Genomic DNA, 13,338 nt, shown 5'->3' on the forward strand with positions numbered 1-13,338 from the left:
AATATGCTTTAAATATTAATTATCCACATGTTGAAAATTTCTCGGAAATGATATAAATAAAGCGAAAAAATAATTAAAAAGTTAATTATCAAAAAATAAATAAATTACGAAGTCATAAAATAAGGCATTGTTGCGTATGAGTGTTGACAGCACGTATACGCCCACCATATTTTTTCCTTAATAATTACTTAAAGCATTTATCGTGAACTTTTTAGGAATATTTCTGAGAAATTGAAGGAAATAATAATGTTGATTTATAAGAATATTTTTTAAACGGACTGAAAAACGACAAAACCTAATTTTATCTAATTTTATTCTTGAAAACCTAATTTTATTCTTGAAAAATTGATACTCATATAAAATATGAAATAAGCATCCGATTCTCTTCAAATTGCACACATCCCAATATTTCTAGCAACAGAAGACTTGGTGTAAAAATTGAATATATCGACTTACTCCTTGTGGTACCTCCCCCACAAAGGGGTCAAAATTTCGAATTATCATGAAGCTCATAAAACGCTAATTGAGTATCTGATTCTCTTCAAATTTCACACATCCCAATATTTCTAACAACAGAAGACTTGGTGTAAAATTGAATATATCGACTTACTCCTTGTGGTACCTCCCCCACAAAGGGGTCAAAATTTCGAAAAACCATGAAGCTCATAAAACGCTAAGTGAGTATCCGATTCTCTTCAAATTTCACACATCAAAATATTTCTATCAACACAAAATCCGATGTGAATATGGAGTATATCGACCCATTCCTACTGGTACCTCCCCCACAGAGGGTCAAAATTCTTGAAAAATTACAAATCTCATAAAATGTGAAATAAACATCTGATTCTCTCCAAATTTTACACATCCTAATAATTCTGTTAACATAAAATCTGGTGTGATTATGGAGTATATCGGCTCACTCCTTTTGGTACCTCCCCCACAAAGGATCAAATTTTCGGAAAAATTAATACTCCTATAAAATAGGAAATAAGCATTCGATTATCTCCAAATTTCACACATCCGAATATTTCTACCAACCCAACATCTGGTGTAAAAATTGAAATTATCGAGCTACACCTTCTGGTACCTGCCCCACAAATGGGTTAAAAATTTTTTGCATAACCAAAATTCTCAAAAAATGCGAAATAAATATCTGAGTTTTTCTAAGCTTTAGATATTCCAATATTTCCACTGACCTAAAATCTGAATCGGCTGAGGGTATATAATTTGTTTATCTCTAAAATAATATACCACAAAAAACTACAGATCACTTTATGGGGGGCGTATACGTGCCGTCAACACTCATACGCCCCTGTGTCACTCAAATATTGCCTTAGCCTATTTCGAAAAAAACAATAGCCCCATTTAAAACAAAATCCCCTTAGCGCAGATATTTCAACGAATAATCTCAATTGTGTTCCACATTTTCGCACGTATAAATTTCCGACGGAGTCATATATTTACAATAATTTGTTTATATATATGGCCATAAGCCAGTCATAAATCTTGTGGGGCTTAACAGAGAATAAAACAAAATAAAATAAATGCAACAACAATAAAACAAAAAAATAGCAACAACAACAGTAGTGGCAATCGAACAAAACCAAAACAATGCAAATATTTTGGCTGCTTGGCTGTTGCCAAAAAAAAACCGAAACCGAAATATTTTAGTCTTGGTTTGTTGGTATTTTTTTCGGCGGATTTTATTGGTGTTTGTTACGCTCCATGACAGTTTGGTTTTGTATATCTCCATGTGTGTGTGTGCCAGGACCAGTAAATAATCCTTTCAAATGCAAAATCCGATCCAATGCAAAAACTAAGCTGCCCACAAATAATAAAATGCAAGCCACCAGAAACGGGGCAAAAACGGCCAGAACTTGGAAAACTGGCAACAGCAGCAAGTCATTGCAAGTTATACTACTGGTCGACATTTAGTAGACTGCCTAAGAAGAAAGAGGGGGAAGGGAGAGAGGGAGGAGCGGGAGCGAGAGCGAGTAGCGAGGAGTGAGAGAATACCAAACAAAAAACTGTGTTAGCCCTGACAACTTGCAAACCGCTCCTTTTTATCAACTCAACAGCCGGCCTATTGCCAGGCGATGTCTCCGCTTTGAATGGGAAATTGTCAAACTGCCTGGCAATTAGAATTAGTTGGCGCTTTTTCCTGTGTCTTTCCACACAGCCGCTCGTTCGTATGGCCGCATCCTTTCATTGTTGACATAAATCTCCGGCAGCATTTCTTTTTCTTCGACTCCCCACACACAAGACATGACACACATTTGGGGTACCCACTATCAGGACCCCCTTAAGGGGTTGAAGGTGGGGCCTGGTAGTTGTTTCGCTGCTTGTTTTGGGTTCCGTTTTCGCAATACTGGTCTTCAGTCGACTTGTTTTCTGTTTTGATTTTTTTCTGGGTTTTGGTGTTGGCAAATCCTTGCATTGCAACTTCCCTAACAACAACAACAATGACGACAAAATATTGCCACGGGGTTTGTTTTAAACTCAATTGTTTTTATTCCACATTTTTTGTTGGCCATGTTTCTGACTGGGCCAGTCAGCCAGCCTTCCAGCCAGTCAGCCACCGAAAAAAAAACTGGAAAAGAAAATGAAAAGTTCGTTTTTCGGTTTTTAGCCTTTAAGTGATGTCTAGGGGATTCTTGCTGTTGTTTTTGTTGTTATGTTAACTGGCCATCATCGTCATTGGGGTCGTCGTCATCATCATCATCTGGCTCAGCCAGCTAAAAGGATGTGTAAACGCCAAAGCTTACACAAAACTGACAGTTTTGTTTCACAGAACTTCGGATATTTCCAAAAAAAAAACGATAAAATTGTCTCAATTCGGAGTGGGTGTTTCAAAGGAAGTTGTGACACAGATATTTTATTTTTGGTCGACAGAGGGGGTTTCGGGGCAATAGAAAATAAATTTAAAATTAAATTCAAAATTTTTGTTCAAATAGCTGGGGAAAATATTTTCCCAGGATTGGAGGACATTAAAACTTGGATTTTTTAAATATTTTTTCCGGGACAGAAGGACTTTAATTCTGACTTTTTTCCAGGACTTCTGGACATCAATTTTTTAAATAATTTTTTCAAAGACTGAAAAATACCATAATTTTTGGCATATTCAGAAATGTTAGTTCAAATAACTGGGAAAATATTTTTCCAGAATTAGGAGATAACAAAACGGAGATATACTTTTCATCTTTAAATATTTTTTCCAGGATTGCAGGACATCAAAACTTGGATTTTTTTCAAAGATTAAAAAATACTAAAATAATGGTATTCAAAAATTTTAGTTCAGCTATTTGAACTAGAATTTTGGAATACCCTAATTTTGGCATTTTTCAGTCTTTGCAAAAAAATTATTGAAAAAATCCGAGTTTTGATGTCCTGCAATCCTGGAAAAAATATTTAAAAAAAAATTTTAAAAATCCCCGTTTTTATACCCCCTAATCCTGGAAAAAATATTTTCCCAGCTATTTGAACTGATATTTTTGAATACCCTAATTTTGGTATTTTTCAATCCTTGAAAAAAAAAACACTATTAAAAAATTCAAATTTTGATAACCTGCAAAATCCTGGAAAAATATTAAAAAACAAATCTCGTTATCTTCAGTTGTTTGAACTAAAATTTTGGAATACAAAAATTTTGGTATTTTTCAATCTTTGAAGAAACAATATTTAAAAAATCGATGTCCTGAAGTCCTGGAAAAAAGTCAGGATTGAAGTCTTATATTTTTCCCCGGATTAGGAGGATATCAAAACGGGGATCTTTTTAAATATTTTTTTTTTTCGGAACTGAAGGACTTCAGTCCTAAAGACAACAAGTTTTATATTTAAATATTTTTTTGATCGGGATTGCAGGACATCAACACTTGGGTTTTTTTAATATTCTTTGAAAGACAAAAAAATACATTTTTTGTGATTTTTTAATTTTCTTTTTTTTTGGAAAATATTTGTTCTAGTATTAAAAAATATCAAAACGGCGATTTTGAAAATATTTTTTTATTTAAAAATATTTTTGCAGGACTGCATTTTTTTAATTTTAATTTTTTTTTTTAAATAGTTTTTTCAAATACCAAAATAATACCCTAATTTTTTGTTCAAATAGCTGGGGAAAATATTTTTTCCAGGATTAGGACATATCAGGACTGGTATTTTTTTTATTTATTTATTTATTTTTTTTTTTTTTTTTTTGGACTAAAGGACTTAAGTCCTGAAGACAAGGAGTTTTATTTTTAAATATTTTTTTGCAGGATCACAGGACATCAAATTATGGATTTTTTAAATAATTTATTGCAAAGAAAATAAACAAATCTCTCGAAAGAGAAATCAAACACATAAATCATAGAAAATAAAAATAGTTGGAAAAAATATTTTTTTCCAGGATTAGAAGGCATGAAAACTTGGATTTTGCAAGGACAAAAAAATCAAAATTAGGGAATTCCAATTAGGGTATTCCAAAATGTTTTTTCAAATAGCTGGGAAAAATATTTTTTTTCCAGGATTAAGAGATCAAAACGGGGTTTTTATAAACACTTTTTTTCGCAACTGAAAGATTTCAATCCTGAAGACAACCAGTTTTATTTTTAATTTTTTTCCAGGATTGATGGACTAAAAAATACCAAAATTGGGGTATTCCAAAAATTGTTATGAAAATAAATTTTCATTGAAATTCAAGGCAAATTGCCTTCTAAAAATTCCAGAAAAAATTGCCTTTTCTTTGAATTACACACATACGCACATAGGGAGCGTATATTTCCTCACAACACGTATACGCAACATTGCCAATTTGATATTTTTGTCAACAGAAATTATTCGAATTTCATTGATAAAATTCCAAGAAATCATATGGGGAATTCCCCTATTTATGAAAATGTATTCTTGGCACTTCATGGAAACTTAATAATTACTGTTAATTGATAGGAAAATGTATTTTCCAAGAAAATTGTGGAGATGAATGCAATAAAATGACCGAAAATCTATTTTTTACTGTAAAAATACTAAATAATGATTTCTCTTCATTCCTTAAAAAAAGGTACAGAACGAGACACATATTTTTTTAAAAAAATAATTTCCCTCGAAAAAATAATAAAAAAACCTTTTCCATTAGTCCCTGAAAAAAATCGAATAAAAAATCCATTTCCAAGCCGTTTTCAAGTTTTCAGTTCTGTTGCTTCTTGGAAAAGAATTACTAAAAACCAAAGTGTGTGCCTTTGTTGGTTTAAAAAAATTGTCGAAAAATCCAAATTTAAATAATTTCTAAAAATCTCAAATTTCAAATAATTGTAAAAATTTTCAAACACAGATTTTTTTCTCAAATAAATTAATGTTGGCTTTTCTCTTAAAAATGTCATTCCAATTAAAACAACATAGTTCCTACTTCAAAGAAACAATCAAATATTTTCAAATGAATTATTTCAATTATTTTCGAGGAACCCAGAGCGTATACGTGCTATCACCACTTATACGCCACATTGGACCCTTGATTTATTTTTAAATTTTTTTTCTGTTTGTCCCGAGAAATTTTGTTTAGAAAATCAACAGCACCTTAACGGGTCCCTCAACAGGTTCAATGTTCGAAAATGTTCTTCAAAAAAAATGTGAAAGCTGTTGGTCCTTGATGGGTTTTACACCCATCCAGGTTTGTCTTTTTCAAATTTTTAAAAATCCTAAATGTCTAGATCAGTTTCAGATCTCTCTAAATCAATATTGACTTTTCTCTGAAATTCGTCATTTCAATTAAAACCAACTACGTTTTCCATTCAAATAAATTATTTCAATTATTTCCGAGGAACCCAGAGCGTATACGTGCTATCACCACTTATACGCCACATAGCACCCTTGATAATCTTTTGAAATTTTTCTGCTGGTCCCGAGAAGATTAGTTTAGAAAATAAAAGTTTGGGGCTCTAGTAGTCCTTAAAAAATACTCTAAAAAATTTTTGAGAGAGAGTAAAAAAAATCCAAGTTTGTCTTTCTCAAATTTTCAATAATAAATAAAATTTTAAATTTTCCAAATACAAAGAGATCTCTAGCTCACATAAATCAATATTGACTTTTTCTCTGAAATTCTCCAAAGCCAACATGGTTTTTTAACTTCAAAGAAATAATCAATTATTTCCAAATGAACCCGGAGCGTATACGTGCTGTCAACACTTATACGCCACATTGGCCCTATATCGTTTTAGAAAGTTTGTTTAGAAAATCCAATTTGTGGACCACTAGGGTCCTTAAAAATAAATATTAAAAAACTTGAAACTGTTGGTCCTTGATATGTGTAAAAAATCCGAGTTTGTCTTTCTCAAATTTTCAATAATTAAAAAAAATCCCAAAAATTCCAAATTCAAACAAATTTCTTCCCACATAAATCAATATTGCCGTTTTCTCTGAAATTTTTCCAACCCAATTAAAGCCAACATAGTTTTCCCTCTTCAAAGAAGTAATCAATTATTTCCGCAGAACCCCACAGCGTATACGTGCTGTCAACACTTATACGCCACATTGATGCCGTTGTTTGTTTTTTCAAATTTGTTCCTGTTTTTCCTGGGAAAATTTGTTTAGAAACTCCTAGTTTGAGGGTCTCTTTAGAAAAAAAAAACATTTTGGGAGCCACTGGTCCTTGAAGTGTGTTAGAAAAATCCAAGTTTGTCTTTCTCAAAATTTCAATAATGAAAAAAATTCCAAAATTTCCAAATTCAAACAAATCTCTTCCTGCATAAATCAATAATGAATTTTCTCTGGAATTTTTCCAACCCAATTAAGCCAACATAGTTTTCCCTCTTCAAAGGAATAATAAATTATTTCCGCGTATAAGTGTTGACAGCACGTATAGCGTATACACATTGGCCCTATATTGTTTTTATTTGACTTCTACAATTTGTTCCTGTTTGTCCCGAGAAAATTTGTTTAGAAAATCCAAACGTGTGGCTCTACTGGTCCTTAAAAATAAATATTAAAAAAAATTGGGAACTGTTGGTCCTTGATGTGTTTAACAAATCCAAGATTGTATTTCTCAAATTTCCAAAAAATCCCAAAATTTCCAAATTCAAACAAATCTCTTCCTGCATAAATTAATAATGACTTTTCTCTGGAATTTTTCCAACCCAATTAAAGCCAACATAGTTTTCCTACTTCAAAGGAATAATCAATTATTTCCGCAGAACCCCACAGCGTATACGTGCTGTCAACACTTATACGCCACATTGGGCCCGTTATTTGTCTTTTGGGACTTGTTGTTTCTGCACGGTTTACGTTTGTTTTGCGTATTTCCTTGGAAGGAGAAGTCATTTGTGAAACAAAAAAAAATAATTCTTGGAATTTTCCAAGACAAGACAATCTAATAAACTTCAAAAGCTAACCGAATTTTCCATTACCATTTGAATATTGATTGGAAGATGTGTGACAATTTCTTGGAATTTTTTTTTTCGGAGCAAAATTACCGGCAAGTTTTCAGGGTGTCCAATATGGAAGAAGAATTTTTTCTTTCCATTTTTGCTTTCCCAGCGAAAATAATGTTGGGTAAACAAAACTTAAATAATTACCATTTAGAGCATTACTTGTTTGCAGCTGATGAATATTTGCCAGGACTCGAACTCCTTTTGCCTGTTTTGTAAAATGTTGTGTTTCTTTTTTTCGGCTACTCCTCCTCCTCTTCTTCTGTCACGGCACGTATAATGACAGTGATGCAAACGAAGTTGGTAATATGGTTAAGCCACTAAATAACACATAGTTGTAACTGGTTTAGCTGTAAATCCTTTGGGTTGTAACTTTAAATTAAGCAGCTGCACAGACACGCTTCTTCTACTCCTTGCCGCACATGCACATGCACGCAACCACGATCACGAGCTGCCCTTAGCCACGTTCAGATACCGAAAATTCGGAGCGAGAAGAGATAATACAAATTACAAACTATGTTTGGCTGAGTACACGTCGTATTGCCTCCCCGTCTTGGCTAGAGGGCAAGGGGAACCACCCAAAATAACATGTTGGAATTTGTTATGGGTTTCTTTTGTTTCCCTCACCAAGTTGGCAAAGTGGGAGAGGTTAGAGATTTATGTTTTTCCAGGGAGTTGGCCCAGAATTTATAGCTTCTTCATTTATTTTTTATGATTTATATTTTTTCAAAATTTTTTCACACTTTTCTTTATTCTCAATTTTCTCTACCCACAATGGCAACAAGTATTCCTTTTTTCAGAATTTTTCCTTCTTGAGTTTTTTTTTTTTTTTTTGTTTCATTCAATTTTTATTAATTTTTTTTCGATTCACTTCAATTTTTTTTTTTATTTTTTTATTTCACCAAACACCGATACACATTCCGATAGCGAAGACACTCTCACAACATCTTCTCTCCAGAACCATAGACGGACAAAATTTTCCAGTTTATTTTGCGACACATCGAAATATTCGGATCGAGCTCAACAACCGCACCGCATCGTTGAAAGTCTAAAAAGTAACTGAATTGTTGTCAATTTGTTGGATTCCTTTGTTACTGGAAATTGTGGTTTAGTCTGGGTCCAAGCATGTACAAACATAGATATGAGCTGTAACACAACGCCAGCCAGCCAGCATGCATCAGGCAGACACACTCACACACACACATGCTCAGTTACAGTTATAACCAGGCGTAACAAAAGCAGCAGCATTGGCTTGAGACAGGGGAACAAAATGGGAAACGGAAACTGTTATACAGGCGACTCTCTCACATTTTGCTATGGGAATTTAATACGAGAGAGAGTAAGAGAGAAAACGAGAGAGTGAAAAACACGTGCTACACAACAAGTGTGTCATAAACTTGTTTGTATTTTGTTTTCCTGCAGATAATGGTAGGGGTAACAGACAAAAAATAAAAACTTTCCTCGCCGAGAACCGGAAAATGTAACTAGGCTTATATTTTTGCAAACAACGAGAGAGGAATGGGAATGAAAGTTGAAACAGGGAGTGTATACGTATTGACAACACTTATACGTCAAAATTTAATATTGGCAAATTCATGAGAAAATGAAATAGGTCTGAAATAATAATTTCAAGAATTGACAGGTTAGCCTTTAGAGTTTTAGACCCTGTGTTTTTCGTTTTCCGCCATTTCGATGAGGCACATTTTGGTCATATTAAATGGTATATACCCTCTGTAGCCATATGAATGAGTGTCTAAATATCTTTAAAAAAATCAAATTTGATCCTTAAAAAATCTTTGAAAAATCCATGTTTGATCTTTGAAAAATCCATGTTTAATCCTTGAAAAAATCTTAAAAAAATCCACGTTTGATCCTTGAAAAAATTCAAAAGAAAATCCACCTTTTTTTTAATTTGAAGAACTTTTAGCCCTTGAAAGAAATCTTTAAAAAAATCCAAGTTAGATCCTTGAAATTTTTTTTAAACAAAATTTTCATTTGAAGAACTTAAAAAACCCTCAGAAATCCTCCTTTGAAGAATTGCTAGTCCTTGCAAAAATTCTATAAAAGAATCCAACTTTGATCCTTGAAAAAAATCCACGTTTTATCCTTGAAAAAATTGTTTTTGAAGAACTGCTAGTCTTAGAAAAAAAATCTTTAAAAAAATCCAAGTTTTATTCTTGAAAAAATTGTCTTTGAAGAACTGCTAGTCCTAGAAAAAAATCTTTAAAAAAATCCACGTTTGATCCTTGAAAAAAATATCCTTTGAAAAACTGTTAGTCATTGAAAAAAATCTTTAAAAAGTCCACGATTCTTAAAAAAATCCCCGTTTGCAAATCCAATAAAAAAATTCAAGTTTTATCCTTGAAAAAATCTTTGAAAAATCCTACTTGGAAAAACTGTTGGTCCTTGAAAGAAATCTTTTAAAAAATCCACGTTGGATCCTTGAATATTTTTCAAAAATTAAAACTCCTATGAAAAACTGTTAGTCCTTGAAAAAGCTCTTTAAAAAAATACTCCTTTAAAGAACTGCTAGTACTTGAAAAAATTCTTTACAAAAATCCACGTTTTATCCTTGAAAACAATCTTTGAAAATCCCCATTGGAAGACCTGCTATTACTTGAAAGAATTCTTTAAATAGTCCACGTTTGATACTTGAAAAAATTCTTTTCAAAAAACACTCCATTGAAGAACTGCTAGTACTGGAAAAAAAATATTTAAAAAAATCTACGTTTTATCCTTGAAAAAAACTTTGAAAAATCCCTATTGGAAGACCTGCTAGTACTTGAAAAAATTCTTTGAAAAAATCTTGTTCTTGGAAAAAATTATTAAAAATTCCAAATTTGTGACACAGTTAGACCTTGGATTTTTTTTTTTAAATCTGTTACTCAGTTAGTCCTGGAAAAATCCAATCCAAGTTTGTGGCGTAGAGCTCTGCGAAAAAAAATTGGAGCTGTGTTAGTTCTTGGAAAAAATACTCGAAAAAACGGCGTTTGATGATCTTTTAGTCCTCGGAAGAGAATGTTTAGAAAATTCACGTTTGTGGCTCTGGAGGTCCTTGGAAAAAATCTTCAAAAACTCAACGTTTGTGGCTTTAGAGGTCCTTGAAAATAATTCTTCAAAAAGCCTACGATTTTGGCTCTAGAATCCCTGAAAATAAAATTCTTTAAAAAATCCACGTTTGTGGCTCTAGAAGTCCTTGAAAAAATTACTTAAAAACCCACATTTGTGGCACTAAAAGTCCTGAAAAAAAAAAACTCTTAAAAAATCCAAGTTTGTGGCTCTAGAAGTCTTTGAAAAAATTCTTGAAAAAATCCACGTTCGTGGCTCTAGAAGTCCTTAAAAAATCTTTAAAAAAAAATCCACATCAGTGGCTATAGAAGTCCTGGAGGAAAAATTCTTTTAAAAAGCCATGTTTTGTGACGCTAGAAGCCCTGGAAAAAAATTCTAAAAAAAATCCACGTTTGTCTCGAGAAGTCTTTGAAAAACAATTTTTGAAAAAACCCGTGATTGTGACTCTAAAAGTCCTTAAAAAAAACTCCTTTAAAAAATCCGCGTTTGTGGCTCTAGAAGTCCTTGAGGAAAATTCTTTTAAAAATCCACGTTTGTGACTCTAGAAGTCTTTGAAAAAAATTCTTGAAAAAATCCACGTTTGTGGCTTTAGAAGTCCTTAAAAAATCTTTAAAAAATTAGTGGCTAGAAGTCCTGGAAAAAATTTAAAAAAAAAAACGTTTGTGGCTCGAGAAGTCTTTGAAAAAAAAATTCTTGAAAAATCCACGTTTGTGTCTCCAGAAGTTCTTAAACAAATCTTTAAATAATCCACATTTGTGGCTCTAGAAGTCCTTGAGGAAAAATTATTTTAAAAAGCCATGTTTTTGACTCTAGAAGTCCTTAAAAAATCTTTAAAAAATCCACATTTGTGGATAAAAGTCCTGGAAAAAAATTCTAAAAAATCCACATTTGTGGATAAAAGTCCTGGAAAAAAATTCTAAAAAAATCCATATTCGTGGCTCTAGAAGTCCTTGAAAAAGTTCTTTAAGAAATCCACGTTTGAAGTCCTGTTAGTCCTTGGAAAGAAATCTTTAAAAAAATCCACGTTTGTGGCTTTAGAATTCCTTGGAAAAATATTCTCTAAGAATCCACGTTTGATCCTTGAAAAAAATATTTGAAAACCCCACTTTGATTTTTGAAAAAAATTCTTTATTTTTGAAAAAAAAAAATTAAAAAACCTGATTCTTGAAAAAAAAATCTTAAAAAAAGTTCTTGGGACAAAACTCTTCAAAAAATCCACATTTAGTCCTTGAAAAAAAATTATTTAAAAGATCCACATCCACAGTCAATGGGAAAAATCGTTTAAAAAATCCGCGCAAAGAGCTCTGAAAAAAATCTATGGAAAGTTCTCGTTTAGGGCTCCACTAGTTCATCGCAGTGGAGGTGCAAAAAAAAATCTTTAAAAAATCTAAGAATGGAGCTCTGCTAGTCCATGGAAAAATCGTTTAAAATATCCGCTCAAAGAGCTCTGAAAAAAATCTATAAAAAGTTTTCGTTTAGGGCTCTGCTAGTCCATGGCGATGGAAGAGGTTTGGCAAGGGTAGTTGAGTAACGCATTCCAGATACTACTATTATTAAAAAAAAAAAACTCTTTCTAGAGAATATTTTATGGAAAAATGTGGGGGTTGAATTTGGTGATATTAGGTTAGGGAGGATGGCGTATGAGTGCTGCCAACATGTATACGCAACTAGGGAAAATATCTTAAAATTTTTCAAAAGCCTTAAAAAATATTTTACAAATCCGTTCTAAACCCTTTATTACATCTTTTGAAAATCCCTTGGAAAGCTCTAGATTTCGACTTGGTTGTTCCTTGAAAATAAAAATGTTAAGAAAATAATATTTGGACCTCGAATGGTTCCTAAAAAAAACAATCTTAAATCCATCCTCTTTTATTTCAATATTTTAGGTGGCGTATATGTATTGTCAGTACTCATACGCCTTATTTTTTAGTTTTTTTAGATGGCGTATACGTATTGCCAGTACTCATACGCCTTGTTTTAAAAAAATACATTTTTAACCCTTCCTTTATTGTTGTTGTTCTTGTTATCCTTTATTTTAACAAATTAATTATCTGTCGTGTGATAATTTCACATTCTTTCCATTTCCCTCTTAACAACAATAATCCAGCAGACAGAGAAAAATGGCAAATACTTTCCTTCCCAATTCTCTTCACATCTTTCGCCTCTCTCTTCCCCTCTCCCTCTCTGGTTGGTGAAATTCCATGAACACCACTTATTATTCCATTCTGTAAGTCATTTCGAAATACCCCGATACAAGAGTAGCGATTTTTACATTTAAGACTTAATTATCCGACTTAAGCCTCCAAAGAGACTTGCCATGGTTAGTTTACGAACAGAGACTGCCTTCTTGGCCCTGTTGATGACTCTCGGCCCGAATGCCAGACGGCCTGCCAGTCTGGCTGTTTGAATGACGGAATGGAATGTTTCAACGCAATTTAAGCACTTTATTTTAAGACTACATTAATTAACTCTTAACCTGCGAAGACTACAGCTGGTTGGCCGGTATGAACGGGAATCGACAGAAATTCCATTATTTATTGAAATTGTAATCAACATTTCACGAGTCAGCGTTGTCATATTCATACGGCTGGCTGGCTGGTTGGCTGGCATATGGAATCGGAATTGGATCTTGAGAGCGGATGATGACATTTATTAATGCGATTTTTCTTCATGACATGGAGGATGGAAGAGGAGGAGAAGGAATTGGAGGAAGAGACAAGAAAAGGTAAAACTATGGTTGCTAGACAGCCATAAAATGGGATTATTTAACCAAAAAAAAAACCAGACAGAGTAACTCTTTAATGAAAGGAGCTCATCAAAGTCTACTTTGTTTCCCTTGGTGTAGGGTTAAAGGGGTTCCATTGAAATATTCTTA

The 13,338-nt window shown here is 32.8% G+C and overlaps 1 protein-coding gene across 1 annotated transcript in view; it reads right to left on the minus strand.

Annotated features, from left to right (window-relative positions):
* The window catches only part of LOC101893868 (5-hydroxytryptamine receptor 1A-beta), a 78,431-nt gene extending 69,998 nt beyond the window's left edge, over positions 1-8,433 (minus strand). Inside the window, exon 1 of the mRNA XM_020037108.2 lies at positions 7,542-8,433. The gene's annotated coding sequence lies outside the window, so the exon portion shown is untranslated. The remainder of the gene's footprint in view (positions 1-7,541) is intronic.
* Positions 8,434-13,338: the final 4,905 nt, after the last annotated feature.

The sequence above is a fragment of the Musca domestica genome, unplaced genomic scaffold (assembly GCF_030504385.1).
Source record: "Musca domestica strain aabys unplaced genomic scaffold, Musca_domestica.polishedcontigs.V.1.1 58, whole genome shotgun sequence".
NCBI classification, from domain to species: Eukaryota; Metazoa; Arthropoda; class Insecta; order Diptera; family Muscidae; genus Musca; species Musca domestica.